This window comes from Melospiza melodia, chromosome 2, assembly GCF_035770615.1.
Source record: "Melospiza melodia melodia isolate bMelMel2 chromosome 2, bMelMel2.pri, whole genome shotgun sequence".
NCBI classification, from domain to species: Eukaryota; Metazoa; Chordata; class Aves; order Passeriformes; family Passerellidae; genus Melospiza; species Melospiza melodia.
The window spans coordinates 88,964,072-88,981,052 of NC_086195.1; the positions used below are offsets into that span (position 1 = coordinate 88,964,072).

General features: G+C 42.8%; 1 long non-coding RNA gene across 8 annotated transcripts in view; it reads right to left on the reverse strand.

Annotated features, from left to right (window-relative positions):
• Positions 1 to 4,518: 4,518 nt before the first annotated feature.
• Positions 4,519 to 16,981, reverse strand: part of LOC134414544 (uncharacterized) — a 100,171-nt gene continuing 87,708 nt past the window's right edge. For 7 of the 8 annotated variants that reach the window (XR_010026767.1, XR_010026771.1, XR_010026769.1 and 4 more), the window contains one exon: positions 4,519 to 15,986. This is a non-coding gene — a long non-coding RNA (uncharacterized LOC134414544). The remainder of the gene's footprint in view (positions 15,987 to 16,981) is intronic. The other variant, XR_010026770.1, reaches the window with a different exon arrangement.

The window sequence follows — 16,981 nt, forward strand, 5'->3', positions numbered from 1 at the left end:
ACCAAATATTTCTTGGTTTTCCACTAAAAAGTCCAAATTATTCTCTGGGTAAGGGGGCACTTTCCAAACCAGCAGCACTTTAAATATCCAAATAAAAAATTCAAACTCAATTCCAGCCTTAAGGGATGGCCAGTGCTGAGATCTTTGTAAAGAGGGAGTACTGGGAGCTGGTCAAAGAGCAAAACCAAGCAGAAAAACAGACTGCTTCTGGGCAGGATACAAAGCAAAATGGAAAAAAAAGCCAGGAAAACCAGTGTGTTGGGTTGATGCTGACTGGCTGCCAGGTGCTCATCAAAGCTGTCCTATTGCTCCCCTCCTCAGCTGAGCAGGGGAGAGAAAATACAACAAAAGGTTCATGAGTTAAGGATGGGGAGAGGTCACCAATTGCCATCACAGGCAAACCAGACTCCACTTAGGGAAAATTAGTTGAACTTTTTAACCATCAGAAGAGGGTAATTAGGAAAAAAAAATTGAATATTTTCCTATCACCTCTCCCTTCTTCCAAGCTCAGCTTCACTCCTGAATTCTCTACCTGCTTCCATCCAGCAGCACAGGGGGTTGAGGGCTGGAGACTGTGGTCTGTTCCTCACAATTTGTCTCTGCTGCTCCTTGCTCCTCAGGGGAGGACTCCTCACCCTCTGCCCCTGCTACAGCAAGGTCCACACCAGTGGGTCCCTCCCACAGGAGACAGTCCTTCGTGAAGTTCTCCAAGGCGAGTCCATCCCACTGCCTGCACTTCATACTCTGCTGCAGCATGGGTCCCTTATACAAGGTGCAGTCCTTCAGGAAAAAACACTACATATCCTGCCAGGAGCTTGCCCAGCATGGGCTTCCCACAGGGTGACAGCCTCCCTTGGGCATCCCACTGCTCTGCCATAGGGCTCTATGCAGGCTGTGGCTGGATCTCTGCTCCTCTTGGGCCCCGACGATCCATGGGGAACACTCTGCCTCCCCATGCTCTGCACCAGGGCTTGCAGGGGAACCTCAGCTCTGGCACCTGGAGCACCTCCTGCCCCTCCTTCTCCACCAACCTTGGTGTCTGCAGAACTGCTGCTCTCACACATTCCCACTCCTCTCTCCCACTGCCAGTTGGTCTTGGGCAGTAATGATTCCCCTTGTGAACTCTGTTATCCCAGAGAATCCACTGTCTCTCCTGGTCTCAGCTTTGGCCAGCAGCCAGCTGTGGGTCCATCTTGGAGCTAAGTGGCATTGACTCTGTCAGACATGGGGGAAACTTGTGGCAGCTTTTCAGAGAAGTCATCCCTTTAATCCCATTGCTACCCAAGCCTTGACATGCTAAACCAACACGATCATCAAAAAAGAAAATTATTTAAGCTATTAAGCTAGGAGACAGAGTGAGAGAATTGGAGCTCAGATTGGTGGTTTTGTTGTAGGAAGCGTCAAATGGTTTGGTTTTGGATGGCTGAGAAGCAGTTTCCAACTGAGCATCTAAAGACTTGGAGACCAAGCAGTTACAGTCTTGAATACTTGGCCAGTCAGTGGCCCTGTCTGCCTCAGCATCTTTGGTTGCTTTATAATGAGAGAGAAATGTGGGGCACATTTTTTAATCTGCCTTTGCCAGGGCAGACATTGTCAGGCCAGAGAGGTTTGTCTAGCCTAGTGAAATATCATCCAGTAAAATAACTACATTATTGAAAGGAGTTAAATCAAAGTCTAAAATACTAACATTTATTGCAGGAATTCTATATGGTGTTGTATATTAAAAATAGTTATTTGAGGAAACTGTTATGTTGGACTGGAGCCAACTCTTGTGTTTCTAGTAATAAAGTATTTCAGCTCATTTCACCTCTAACTTTTGATCTTGTGGCAGGTATCACCAGAAGATGGCAGGGTAAGCCAAGGCAGCTGTAAATGTCATCATGCATTACTATAGGACCTGGAGTTAATTTAAACCTATTTATTTGTGTGATTCACTTGCTTTCCTATCACCTAGCAGCTTACTTTACAAACGTAATTGTAGCCTGGGGTAGATCACTCTCATGAAATTTCTGGTTTAAACACGTTACTGTAAATGATTCCCAGCAGCTGAAGTGATAATAGAGGCCAAGTAGCATAAACTTCTGGAGGAGAAAAAAAACCAACACTCTCCATGGGTCCTCTATAACCTCTGAAATCTTCACCAAGCCTAAAAAGAGCTAAATTGTAACACATCTCTCAAAAGGATGCAGCCTTCTGTGAAAGCTGGGGAAGACATTGATGGAGCTGATAGTCTGGTATCTATGCTAGAGCAGAAAAGTTACTTAGAAAAAGAGTCCTGGACTGAAAAAGACAAAGGGGTGGAGCTCTGTCCAGCCATGTTAAACAGGAGGAAGAGAGGGAATTATCCCCCTTCAAAAAGAGAAAGCAGGTCACACAGGAGTTAAGGTGAATTAATCAGAGATTAGGCAAAAAACAGGCAAAGCCTGCTTAAAAATCAAATACTTTTGGCCCTGCATCCTGCTGGTAAAGTTGCACAACATGAACTCAGGGAGGGAGCAACATGTTGGGAACAGCATCCTCAGCTCAGCAACATGGATATCAAGAATTTAGTGTCAGAAGCAGGAGCGATCCTGTCAGACAGGGGCACAGTGGTGTCACATTGCATCACCATGGGTGGTCTGGAGGCAGATCCTGTTCGGCTGCTGCACAGGTTCTGTCTGGGCAGTGACCTGGTCACAGAGACACTGTCACCAGCCTGTGTCCACCTAAACTGGGGACAATGTGGTGGGGAAGGGAGGGAGGGAGGGAGGGAGGGAGGAAGGAAGGAAGGAAGGAAGGAAGGAAGGAAGGAAGGAAGGAAGGAAGGAAGGAAGGAAGGAAGGAAGGAAGGAAGGAAGGAAGGAAGGAAGGAAGGAAGGAAGGAAGGAAGGAAGGAAGGAAGGAAGGAAGGAAGGAAGGAAGGAAGGAAGGAAGGAAGGAAGGAAGGAAGGAAGGAAGGAAGGGAGGAAGGGAGGAAGGGAGGAAGGGAGGAAGGGAGGAAGGGAGGAAGGGAGGAAGGGAGGAAGGGAGGAAGGGAGGAAGGGAGGAGGGAGGGAGGGAGGGAGGGAGGGAGGGAGGGAGGGAGGGAGGGAGGGAGGGAGGGAGGGAGGGAGGGAGGGAGGGAGGGAGGGAGGGAGGGAGGGAGGGAGGGAGGAAGGGAGGAAGGGAGGAAGGGAGGGAGGGAGGGAGGGAGGGAGGGAGGAAGGGAGGAAGGGAGGAAGGGAGGAAGGGAGGAAGGAAGGAAGGAAGGAAGGAAGGAAGGAAGGAAGGAAGGAAGGAAGGAAGGAAGGAAGGAAGGAAGGAAGGAAGGAAGGAAGGAAGGAAGGAAGGAAGGAAGGAAGGAAGGAAAAGGATATTTAACAGACGGTATACGAGTGGCAACAAAGGACTCGCAGAAGAGGAAGAGGCTGGATTCCTGAGCAAGGATAAAAGGCTGTCTAAGAAAAGGAAAGTTTAGTCTTTGGTCTCTTCTTCCTTCAAAAATCTTACCAAATGGACACACATTGAAGGATATGGTTTTTGTGAGGGTTCCAGGAAGGTTTTTGTGAGGAGGTTCCAGGTAAGCAGGGAGCAAGCATCATACTCACATTGCATTTCTCTTCAGACTCAGCAGAGGTGTGAAAAAACCAAAGGGAGTCACAGCCAATGTGACTTCTTCACAGGAGAAGAAGAAATTTGAAAACAAGTAGGTGCAAAGGGAGAAGAGGAAAGCATGACTGGGACATGTGGCTCAGTCCAGGGTAAATGGCAAGGCTGTGCAATTCCTGAATTTCCTCTGGGACCAATCCCAGTTAATTTACTTTAAAGAAGCTCGTTTCATTTCAGAGTAGTTATTTTGGTTCCCATCCTTGTGCATAAAGTATTATGGCTTTTTCATTAAGAATGTGCACAAATTTCACTCTGAAGTGACATTCCTGTCAGGCTGGAGTGCTGGCAGCAGGTTAATTTCAACCTCACAAAATAAGCATTGCTTATTTTCAGTCCCACTGTAGGGCGAAGAAAACATATAGTGCCTTCCGTTGGTTTGCTGCTTAAACAAAACTAAAAGACATTAATGTAAACTGTGAAATACAGAATCTTTAACTTAATTAATTCTCCTTCACTAACTTGAATTTTTAGGCACTTTTCCTTAGAGCAGGATAAATTTAAAAACCTACTTCTGAACTCATTAAGGCCAGTATAAATAAGGAGTAATGGCTCATGCTAATGGTAATACACTTGTGTATAAATTAGCAAAACCAGATTTAGTTTCACTCTGCTTTGTGTTGTACTATGTCTAGTTTCACTCTGTCCTCATGGTTACATTTCAAGAGGTGCTGCTGTGCCTTGCACTTGTACAATAAGTAAAATTATTAAATAAAGAGTGATACAACAAAAATATGAAGTTTCAGAATATTCAGGAAATCATCATTTCCTGGAGCTGAATAAACATTTTAGAAAAAACTCACCCAGCAGGAAGTGAAGCTATCTGAAGTGGGCAGTAGGTTCAGGGGATGTGGAAAGGGGTTTGTTCAGAGGCGTTAAATAAACAGAGTAAAATGCCTTGGGAAATAGTTCCCTTTATTTGCTTTCTTGGCTAACAATGTTCATTTTACATTCAGCCTTCAGCACAAGAGACACAAACAGGCCCCATGAAAGATTACCAAGCCAATTGCAAACTGATGCACCACCTTCCTGGTTCTGCAGGCATCCTGAATGGAAAGCTAGAGGAGATCCCACTGCCCTGTTCCACTCCTGAGTACAATACCTGTGCTTATTAAGTATTTGGCAAGTTAAGTATCATCAAAATAACCATTTCACTGCTCTTAAACTTTACCGGTTTGCTTATCTCTTGGCCAACTTGACCTCCAAGTCACAGGAAACAATACAACCATATATTGATAGAAAAGCCTGTGGCACATCAAAACCTACTAACCAGGAGATGACATCAAACCTTAAGTCTAAACATGAGCAATATAAAAGGGAAGAATATAAGTCATTACATTCATGCTTAGATCTTTACAGTCTTCTGCCTCTATACATCTGTGAGGCTGACACAGAATTTCATGAGCACTGTACTGGAATATCACAGAATACAAGGACTTTGCTGCGTTTTTCAGCTCCAGCCATGCCTCAAGGAAAACAGGCATTCCAGGTCCGTGAGCCAGAGTCAGGTGGTGAGCACAGACTACAAAGTTTTCTTGTTTTTTCTCTCACTCTTCTCTCTCCTTGCCCTTGATTCCTGTGAGTTTTACTTTCCCACCATGACACTGTGGAGAGAAATTGATGATTTTGAACTCTCAGACTGCCCTTGACTTGGACACCAAGAGCAAGTTTTTCTGGGTTTTCTACATGGATGTCATTCCTATACCCCAGTAAAATTAATTGGTTGAATTTAATTAAGACAGTTAACATGCATAAGGATATCAGACTGGGGAGAAAAAGTGTGTTCACAACTTTATGTGCTAAAACAGTTTGGTAAATGTATCCCTATTTTCCATATGCCTCAGTTGCAGGTGATTGAGGCTGTAACCCCTTTAGTCCTGTGGCGGGCATGAGGACTTGTGGCACAAGAGCTGTGTTTTCCTGCCCAGCTGCACAATGCTTGACACCATGGGTCCCTAGCATGCCTTGTTCATAAACAACAGCAGCAATACCATCTGGACCTGCATCTCACTACTGCTGCTCTGAGCTCTGAGACAAGGCCTTTTCAAGGAATGTGCTCCATTACTGAGGCTGTCATTCATGGAGCTTCTGGAGAAAAGACCAAAATGTGGACATGAGAAGAAAAACAGGAGAGGCCTGAGAAATTAAGAAAAAAGGCAGATAAAATGGAAGAGACAGTGGAGAAATGCAGTGAAGGAAGAACTAATGCATGAAGAAAAACTGAGGGGAGAGATTACAGCAAAAGAAGCCAGAAAACATATATCAGGGATTTTGAGAAGAAGCAGAAGTAAGACCTGGATGGTCGAGAGAAGGTAGACCAAGAGAGTGAGGGGAAAATTTCCAGCAGCTCTGATAGCAGAGCTCTGGTGAGACTTCACACATTTCAAACCAGAAATATGGGCCCCTCCCCAGAAAACTGGGCTTCCACTGCCAGCAAAATTGTTTCCACAGCTGAGACTGCAGTGCCAGCAAATGTCTGCAATCAGCCCATCCAGGTGCTCTGTGATACAGGCTGCACCAGACTCAGCCCATCAAAGCAATGGGAATAAATCCGAGGGCCAGGAATTGGGCCCCTGCTTGGCTGCCGCTGTGCAGAAACGAGAGTGTAAGTAGCCAAAAAAAGACACATTTAAGGTATAACTCAACAAAAATAAGAAACAGACCTTTTGACAGCAGACATGCTAACAAATCAAGTTCATGGTGTAAGAACAAGCTATCCTGCAGGTGGGACAGGGACTCTGGACACTGCTGAAGGAGTCTGATATGCCAGTTTGCAGACATTCCATCTATTTCACTTTTTAAACTGGACTTACACAGGCAAACTATCCCATCTGAGCTTTTAATTAATATTGTATGAACTACCCAGCCTGCAGAGATTCAAGGCCTGATCAGTTTTCAGTCTCTTGCATCCCAGTGAACACCAGCATGACTTCTGTGGTGGGCCCTTGGTCTCAGCAGGAAAGTGTAGCAGTGTCGGTGGCTGCTACATCATCACCACCACCGAGTTGTGGCACTGCTTCACAGTGTCTCAGGGGAGACAAAGGCAGGGCACTCAGTGCTGCTTGTTCCACAGGTAGCTGCACAGACTTTGTTAATCCAGTCAGTTCAAATAGGAGCATGACAATTCGGTCTGATGGAAAAGAGAGAGACACTATGACCCAGATCTGCTCTTTCAAGCATAGTTCCAACACATTGAGTGCATTATATAGCAAGGGGTAGGCGAGATTTTCTATAAACAAAATAGCAACCCAAAACCCAGTGAATACCTCCTCATGGATCTGTACCAGCAAACAATAAAATTAAGCTGGAAGGTGCTCTCTGGGGCACCACAGCCAACTCACTGTTGCTGCAAGCAACCACTTTATAGAGTCTCCTCATAACCATTAATTCACTTTTTTTACTGGGGCATCAGGGTGTTATCTATTTAACTATGTCAAATATTCACCTTTTTATCACTGCAACACAGACAGTTTTGTGAAGGAATCCAGTTCTTGGCCCAGAGAGGGAACAACATGGCTGCTCATGCGTCAGCTTGTCTTGGCCTCTGTCTGGTCTTTGTTTGCACAGAACTTGAATATTCACAACATATATTTAAACTCACAATCAAATCCTGATATGATTCAAAATTATGGGAGTGCTCCACACTAGCAAAACTGAACCAAAGCCTTGCTCTGCTGGATGAAGATCATTTTAAAGATAACCACCCACTTTCCCGGGAGGCTTTCTGCAATCAGCAGCTGAATGAATGTAACCCAGCTCACATATGGTGCTCAGCATGGGACTGGCAAGATCCCTGCCCTCGTGTTACATGGTACATGGGAAAGCTACCACATCAGGAGATGGTGTTCTCCCCAGCACCCCACAGTGCTCCATGTTATGCTTAGATTGCCCTCCCTCTGCTAGCCCCTTGCCTGGGCTGGGCTCCACTTCAGCTGTGAGGGGAGAGACCCAGGAAACTTTTCACCATTGCTCTGTCTTGAATTCTTCTTCATTGCAAACTCCCCTGGAAAAATACCCTCCTGCAGCTACATCAGCACTGTGACAACACTGAAAGTTTGTGGTGGTGCCCAGAGGGGGTTAATTTAAACAAACTGTTAGGCAGGTTTAGAGGAGTACCACGAAGAACCAAGTCTTGGAAGGGCTTTATATTTTCTCAGCCCATTCCCTAAAACTTCTGCAGCAAGGAGTCATGGATCCAAATTGGTTCTGTCAGCTGCCTAATGTGCTCGAGGATGGTGCAAATCAGAGGTAATCAAATCCCCTTTGCCTGCTTTCAGATCTGCCCAAACACAGCATGCAAAGTCAGGCAAGACACTAACTGGACACTGATTTTGCAGCCCTCGTGGTTTCAGGCTCCCTTTGACTGCCCTCACAGTCCCCCAGTGCTGACAGCAGCCCCCTTCTCTGCATGAGGCAGAGCAAAAAGCATGGTCTACTGATCCCATGCAAAGCAGGAGGCTAGCAATCTCCCTCTTTGAAAGGCCAAATCACAGGCAAGGCAAAAGGGAGCCACCTGTCTCCTGAGGAAGCTCAAATCTACTGTAAAGGAGAAAAAGGAAAAAAGGAAAATTTACCATGAACTTCCAAATGAATGATATGCCTCCTGGGAAGAGGACAGTAAATTTCTTTTGGTAAATCATTAGTCAGAAAACATATTTCAGGTTGGCTGATCATTCTCTGAAGTTTGAACAAATTCAACAAACTGGTTTTGCCAAAACAAATTAAGACTGCGGGGGGCAGGGCAGGGAGGAGGAGTTAATCTATCAGAAACAGTTTGTTTAGACACTTACTGAGCATAAGCCCTTCACATTTTGAAATATTTAACTTTCTGGGTACTTACAATTGAGGTCATGTAAACAAAGGTCGTGTAAATAAAATTAGTTGTAGTTAACTTTCCATCCAATAACACAAAATTAATACCCTCAGCCAAAAAATGGAAGATGTAGGTTTGATTTCTTCCTATGGCTCAAGGAGCTGCACTTGCATTCCAGAAAGAAACACTGGCCACAAGTCAGTGCTGATGTGTTTCTGCTCTCCTGGATTCTCGTGGATGGTGCTGCAGAGTCTGCGAGTTAAGCATCCTTTCTGATGAAATGACTGGCTTGAGCTAAAGCCCCCAGTCCCTTTGGAGGACAGTGGTCACTCAGCCTGTTGTTGGTCCCTCTCAGTTTCTCTCTGCCAGTACCCCACGGGTGGGACTCAGGATGCTCCAAGGAGGAGAGCACAGCCAGGGGTGAGGATGAGGCCAGGAGCGGAGCTGGCAGAGCCGCCTGCAGCAGCACATCCGACACTTCCTTGCAACAGGGGCAGAGGAGCAACCAGGGGTTCCTTTCAAGGCAAAGAGAAGTACAAGCTGCTGCCAACTTTATTAATTTAATTTTCTTGGCTTTTACCTCAGAACTCTGAGTAACAAACTTTCTGTGACTTTTTATCCCAAAGTTTAGGGGTTTTTTTTTAATGCCTTTTCTCTATGGCAAATTAAAAATCCTAATGTTGGAAGAACAGAACACAATCTGCATTTTAGTTATTTATTTCAATTACTTTGCAGATCAGCAACAAACTTATAACTTGGTTATTTACCCAATCCCTCCTTGCTACCCTCATTTGACTCATTTCCACTTTATTTAGATGTCTGGGAAAACAGACTCTTTTTTTCCAAATTAGCTCAGGAGTAGTTGTCTTTTTACTTTGGTTAAGGCACTAAGGAGTCCTAATTGCTCACCCCATCCCTGGAAAAATATTAAAATTTAACCTTACTAACATCTAACTTCCAAATTAATTTCATACATCACTGTCTGCATTTCTAATAGATAGAGTGGAAAATAAAGAATCCATTTGTTTGGCATAAAAAGATTAAAACCCCAACAGAATATTCCAATTTCATGTTTTTTAACATGCTTCATTGTATAGCTGAGGGAGAAATCAGCTGAATTTCCCTCATGCCCGACCATATGATCAGAAGGCAGCTACTGCAGGTACAGTTCTGTGAGGGAGCTCCTTTGAAGTCAGAAATCAAAAAGACTTTCAGGGGCTTAAATGCCTTTTTAATGCGGTCTCTTTTCTGTGTGTAAGTGCAGTCCACACTTAAAGGGCTTTCTGTGTGCCTGTGAGAAATGCCTTTCTTGAAACTCATTTTTCATCTCTGTTCTACAAACTCTGTGCAAAAGCTGAGACCACTCAGTAGATCCTCACATGCTTCAATGTGTGCTCATCTTAACCATGGTTCTTTGAGGTCCCAAAACCAGCAGATTAGTCTGGATCAGATAATGTACTTCTCAGTCTAAAGGCTGAATGCAAATATCTATTATGAAATAACAAAAACCTTTTTTTCCTTATTCTCTTTGAAGTCAAGGACATCTGCTTTGCACTGAACTGATTGTACTTTTCACAACCTCATTGTATTTTAATTTGGGGCCCATCACTCAGTGAGACTGTTACATGTCCCAGGCAGGTACCAAGCCTGTGGAGGTCAGGTAGGACCAGGTTCTTGTGTCCCTCCAAACACAGATCGCAATCCTCAGCAGCAGGACAGGCATCATTACACTCCAAAAAGTGCCTTCTCAGGGAAATATTAGTAGGCACCACCTCAAAAAGGGCAGAGGGGTTTCTAACATGGTGAATGTTGCTGTCCTCTGTTGTCATGAAACATCTGGTAGGAGCTGCCTCAGGTGCACAGTGCTTTTGGGCAATGCTTGGTCTTTCCTCCATGACACCACAGCTGGGAAACAGCTGTCTTGTGCCAAAACACCTCTGCAATGTGCTGGGCACCATTAGTGAGGGCCGTCATGGAAATCAGGAATGATAGAAATCAGGTGGCTGTATGCCCTTCCTTTGAGCCTTGAGCAACAGCAGAAAGGGTGGGTCTGGAATTACCTATTTCTCCCCTTCCTCACTGACTTTCCTTCTCATGTAACCATTCAGGCTGCAGTGCACCCCCAGACTACAAGGGGAAAAAGAAAGAAAAAAAATCCAGTTTCTGGATCACATTTCAGTTTTCATAGTCTTGTCATCCAGTCCGAGTGCAGTAGTCAGAGTAATTATGCAACCTTTTAAAATATCACTGTGACATATGAGGTAATGCCACTTTCTACCCAGGCTCTGTTGGGAGCTGCTAGGCTGAGCCCTGCCGTCAGCAGTGTGTTTGGAGCAAGCACTCATCCACCTTCGTTTTCACAGGGAAACAGGAGTTCCCAGAGCCCAGACAGGATGTCGTGGCACAGAAAGTCCCCTCTGATGTCAAAGTCCCCTTCATTCCTGAATGATTATTTGATGAAAAGAGGAGTTGCTGCAATTCTGATTTGAGAAGATACAATATTTGTTATCTGAATAGTTTATGGATCAAGCTGGCTGAGATCAGGTGTGAGAGTGTGTTCAGCCATAGAAAAGCACGGAACAAAGCTAGAGCTGTAACATTTTTATAGCCTGATTGCTAACCCCTCTCCACGGATTTTGCCTAAAGTCACCTAGAGTCTCTGAGAAAGCAAACAACATGTTTTCTTTTACGAGACCCGTTAGTTGTTATTTTAGCATTTCTTTCGCAGTGAGTACATGGAACAAGCAAAGCCTGACTAATTCCACAACCTTTTCTTCTACTCCATACAACACAGCAAGCCCATCACATCCCCCTGGACTGTAGAGGAATGAGAAACTGCCCATTTCACCTCACCCTACCCCTCTGACAGTGGGTGGGAGCCCATCACCCTCATAATTTCTGTCTTTCTCACTGGATATTTCTTCAAATGTGGCCTAGACTTGGAGCTTACATGAAGTGCTGAGGAATAGCCATGTTTGGGCCATGGATCAGCAGACCTAGTGGGAATGTTTGGTCCTTCCTCTACACAGTCTGCTTCAGTGAACAAGGTCTTTGTCCTGTGCAAAGGTGCCAGACGTGTTTAGGTTCTCATAAACAGCTCCAAAGCTCAGCCTGTTCCTACACCTGAGCATACGTTTGCAGACAGACAGACAGAGAAGCCTGCGTCAGAAAAAAGAAAGTCATGATTAATAGACAGCACTGGTGTGTCTGGGGACACTGAAGAGCTGTGCCCCATGAAGTCCCGGTTCCCCCAAGGAAGCAGAATATTTTTAGGTTGGAGAGGACAGACTTGATTATTTTCATGATATGTGATTCTTCTGCCCAAATGTCTCCATGGAGAAGAGGTGTCCTTGGGGAGGACTGCCTCTTTGGGTCTGCAGTAAAACAAAAAAGGTATTTTTTAAAACAAGTGACAAAGAGGGTCCAGGCAGCTAAAAGATAGTCACTCTTTCCTCAGTTCTTGAAAAAATTAAGGAGTAAGTCTTTATGCAGGTCATTTTAGTGCAAGTGAAAATAAAGACAACAACTGTGAACAGCCAGCATGGATTAACAGATGTTGAACTCATCAATAACCTGAACAGGGGAATGCAATGAGCCCTCAGAGAGTCTCTTGGTGGCACCAAACTGGGGGGAGTAGCTGATACACTGGATGTCACCCAAGGACCCAGACAAAGTGGAGAAATGGGTCAGAAGGAACTCCATAAAATGCTACAAAGAGGAATGCAAAGTCCTGCACCTGGATAGGATCTGCCCACCATGCTCAGCACAAGACTGGAGTCAACCAGCCGGAGCATTCCTTTGTGGATATGGATCTTGCTGATCCCAGCTCTGGGAATGAGAGCTGTGCACATACTGAGCTGTATTAGCAGAAGTGTAGGCAGTGTTCTGGGGAAACTGGTTATTCCTCTCTTAGGACCTGTGAAGATACATCTGGAATAATGTGTCCCAATTTGGGCCCTGATCAGAAGTAAAGAAAAATTTTTACAGTGATGGTGGTTGAGCACTGGCACAAGTTGACCACAGAAATCGTGACATCTCCATCCCTAGAGGTACTCAAAATGCAACTGGACAAGACTGAGCAACCTGATCTAACTTCAAAGCTAGCCTTGCTTTCTGCTGAAGGCTGGCTACAACACCGCCAGAGATCTAGCCTGAATTTTTCCACAATTCTATGATTTATGACAGCTCTCAGCAAATCCTGTGCCATTATGTTGTTGAAAAAATGGTCTACACTTTTACAAGGGGAATGTTTCAAGCAGTATCAGCACTTCCTATTAAAATTTTGGCAAATGCATATGTCAATATTTTTTAAATGTAATTGAACATTGCTGCTTTCATTATTTTCCCTACTTTCAGGAAGAAAATAGATTATCAGTAAACATGAATTTTCTAAAATTATATCATAAAAATTCTGGCAAAACTCTCTGGAAATACATTGTAAAAATAAGCAGAAAAAGTATCAATTTCAGATCATAAGGAGTGGAAAGATCTTCAGAATGTCAGAAATAGTGAAATAATTTAACTAGCTCTGTAATTTCTATAATGCAATAAGCATATGCATTACCTGCTGGGTAAAAACCATGAAGACATTTTCCATTTGAATTAAGCGAATTCAATCCCATAATTTCCATTCTTTGGTGCTCATTTTCCTTAAATTATCTCCTGAAAGAGTTTCTTGGCAAATATGTTCCCTGGAACAATTCACTTCAAATAAATGTTGCACACATTGCAGAGAAAGCAAATTTCACTTTCATAATTGCCCCATATTCTCACTACAAACTGTAGCATGTGAACAGTAGTACTGCACATAACCCTTATGCAGCTCTGGACACAGGAGTTTCCAGTAAAAAATATTTCTGATTATTTTCTCACAAACATCCAGGCAGATGAGGCTGCCCCTTCTTTGTTTATGCTTAGCTATGCCTGCAACACAATGACAGCAAGTCCTTCTTCTGATGTTCCTATTGGTGCTGCCAAGAAAAGTAACCACTTTTTATATCAAAAATCATTGGCTTTATGGGAGCACTTGGGAATCTAATGCCATCTACCTGAGAAACCAAGAGAGCTCTGAAATATCAGAGATGGCACAGTCTGCACCCTTTCCACCTGTATGATTTTGTGGGCTTGCACAAAGAGCAACCTAATATAACTAAATTGTCCTGATCCTAAGGAGCTTCGTAAACTGATTTTGTTTGTGTTATTGCATCATCTCAGCAGTATATGACTGTACTTGGATTTGCCTCTACAGAGCTCCAGACCCTGGGCTGAGTAATGTCCAAGGTATGACTGAGTGCTCATGCAGCACATTGCTGGAAAAATCTCACCTTGGGAGTAAATTCTGACCAACACTGATCTGAGAGAAGAAGCATATACTCAAGATGAAATTAATAAAAAACAGATCCACATCACTTCCACCAAAATCACTGCTTATCGGGCTGGCCAGGATTGTGTCTCTGCTCTTTCATTTTCCCTTTGATTGTCCACATCTAAATCTTACCTCTTCTCTTGTAGTAAAAGATTATTCTTTATTATTCTATGTACCAAAATACTTCTAGTCACGAATTTTAATAAATATGTCAGTAACTATGTAATGTCAACACCAAGTAATTCTTTTAGTAGATAATGATATAGGGAAAAGCATGGGAATCCTTTCTACTGAACTTATATAAGTCACATGAAAACACATACATAGAAGACAGAATTGAAAAACCCACACAAAACAAAACTGGGATTAGATCTTTAGGCAGTAAAAATGGACTACTGTTGTCATGTTTCTTTTTAATTCTGAATATCAGTATTTTTGAACTTATTTCCTTTAAAATATCAAATTGTTTTGTATTATTACCCAGCTTTTCTCCCTAACTTGGTGTACAGTTTTCATTCTTCTTTTTTTTTCAAAATGCTTACAGAATGTACGAGACCGCATTAATAAAATTTGGACCTTTCCTGGATTATTAAAAAAGCCAGTAATTAAGATATATTAGCAACAATCTTTGCAACACCTAAAGGCTTTCCAAATTGCTCTGTTTTGTGGACTTTTACCCAGATTTCATGTTATGTGAAATGTTTTTTAAAAATTTGATTTAATTTTTTTGGATGAAACTTTATGAGACTTAGAGAAATGCAGTTCTGAAGTATAAATGCTGTTCTTCAGCTTGCTTTAATAAGTATGATGAAGTCAATATGGTTATGTTTCCTTTCTCCAGCCGAGACTCTGACCTTCAGTATAACATTTACCTCATTTTCTTCTTCCATTAATTAGTCTAGGCTATAAAATGGTTTGTCTGGCAACATTTAGTCTTGACAAAACAGTGCAGGTTATTGATCATAATTTTACTGTCTTCTAGATGTTCAAAGATTATTTTCCTTATCAGATGTTGCATTTTGGATTAAAGTACTTTAAAAATTGTAATTACTAACAATATTCTCTTTTTTGAGGATTGCTAGTGCTCTTCTCTTCTTATTCCAGTAGTTTCTAAGTGCTTTCAGGTTTTCAAAAAGTAACTGCTTATTGTATGGTAAGCCAAAGGGCTTGCTAAGACCTAGCTCATATTTCTTAACCTTTTTGTCATAACCTTAAAGTAACCATATGAAGGAATTCTGAAAAATTAGCAACACCTAAGTTTTTTAGAGAAGCACTTTATAAAGGTGTTCATTGCCTTGATCTCGAATTGTCACTAATTGCGTGCCTGTTCACAATTAATAGCGGATTGTTTCCCAGGTTTTTAATCTTGCATTCTTTCAAAGTTAAGGATGAGGATTTTATTTACCTTATGGGTATAGAAGTGAATAATTTCTTCTCAAAAAAAAAAAAAAAGAGTGAAAGCTTTCATTTTCTTTAACTTCAAAGCCTAATTCACAGGACACACACAAGTTCACCCAATTTACACTTATTCCACACCAATACCAATAAAAACCATTTACTGAATACATCAGTTTCTGAGTATTCTTGGCTAAGTTTCCTTACTCTTCCCCCTGTGGCATATTTTATTACCTGTCCCATTGTGATTTGAAGCCACAATCAATGTAACAATCTCTTGTTGAGGCTACATGTGCTCTTCTCCGTTGCAGTCTTAATTCTCTTCCACTCATTACAGAATCATACAATGGTTGAGATTGGAAGGAACTTTGGAGATCACCTGGTCCGACCCCCTGGTAAAGAGGGGCCACCTACAGCAGGCTTGCCAGGACCATGTCCTGACAGCTTCTTGCTACCTCCAAGGAGAGACAACCCACAACCTCCCTGCACAACCTGTGCCAGTGATTGGTCACACTTAGAGTAAGCAAACCTGTTTTCTGATATTCAGAAAGAGAGAGAACCTTCTGTGTTTTAGTTTGGGCCTATAGCCTCTGGTGCTGCCTCCAGGCACCACTAGAAAGAGCCTGGATGTGTCCTCTTTACCCTTCAAGTATTTATACACACTGATAAGGTCTTCTCTGATCTCTTCTCTTCTCTTCTCTTCTCTTCTCTTCTCTTCTCTTCTCTTCTCTTCTCTTCTCTTCTCTTCTCTTCTCTTCTCTTCTCTTCTCTTCTCTTCTCTTCTCAGCACTGAGCAAAACAAAAAACCCCATTAGAGTCAATGGAAAAACTCTGGTCTGATTTCTGCTGGTGGAAGTTTGACCAGGACCCCTCTGGGTTGTACTGCACCTGGTTAGCTTGAATAAAACCATTTGTTACGGTTTTAGATGGATTAGAAACATTTTTTCATTTCATGTAGGAGGATATTTAGATGAGTTTTTAAAGCAATGTTTTCCTCTACTATGCAAGGAAAAGGTGACTACTGCTCTCATATGTTTACCAGATTTAAATTACTCATCTCTCCTAAGTTCATTAAGAAATAATACACTTTTTTCTGATTTTGCCAAACAGCAAGAATGTAAGCTTTTCAGTGGTACTCCATCAATTACTTCATGGCTATAGTGGAAAGGTAGCTGCACTCAGGGGCCAAAGGGTGATTTACTCAGCACAGTTAGTACAGTTAACTGAATCTTTGGCTTATTTAGCAGAAAGACGGGCATCTGCTAACACAGAGGCAACACTTTTTTAAAACTGTCTGTGAAGTAATGACTCATGTTTTGGGAAGTCCTAAAACATCATATTTAAAGTGAGGGCACTTCAATTTGAAGAATGCAGCCAGTGTAATCTAACAGCAGCAGTGACTTCAGTGGCAATTTTGGGAAGTATCAGGTTTTCTGATCACTTTGGGAGATGTGGAAAATGAATCTTTAGCGATTGCATAGATATCAATTACCTCAGCTATAATTTTGTATTGTTTCTACAAATGCCAGCATTGCTTCATTACAGAGAAGGGACCATCATCCAGATCCTCTATGCCCTCCGAGCTGGAATTCAAACACTTTGTTGGTTTTTGTTTTCCTCTCTCTCTTCTCCATCATCCAAATTCTTTCTCCAAGAATTTCCACAGGACAGCTGTCTTAATGTGAATTAAGTAATCCCTCACACATTGCAGGAAAGCATTCTGGTTGTGCTAAATGTGCTGGGCTGTACAGAAACTAGCAATAACTCTACTTCTGGCCTTCCTC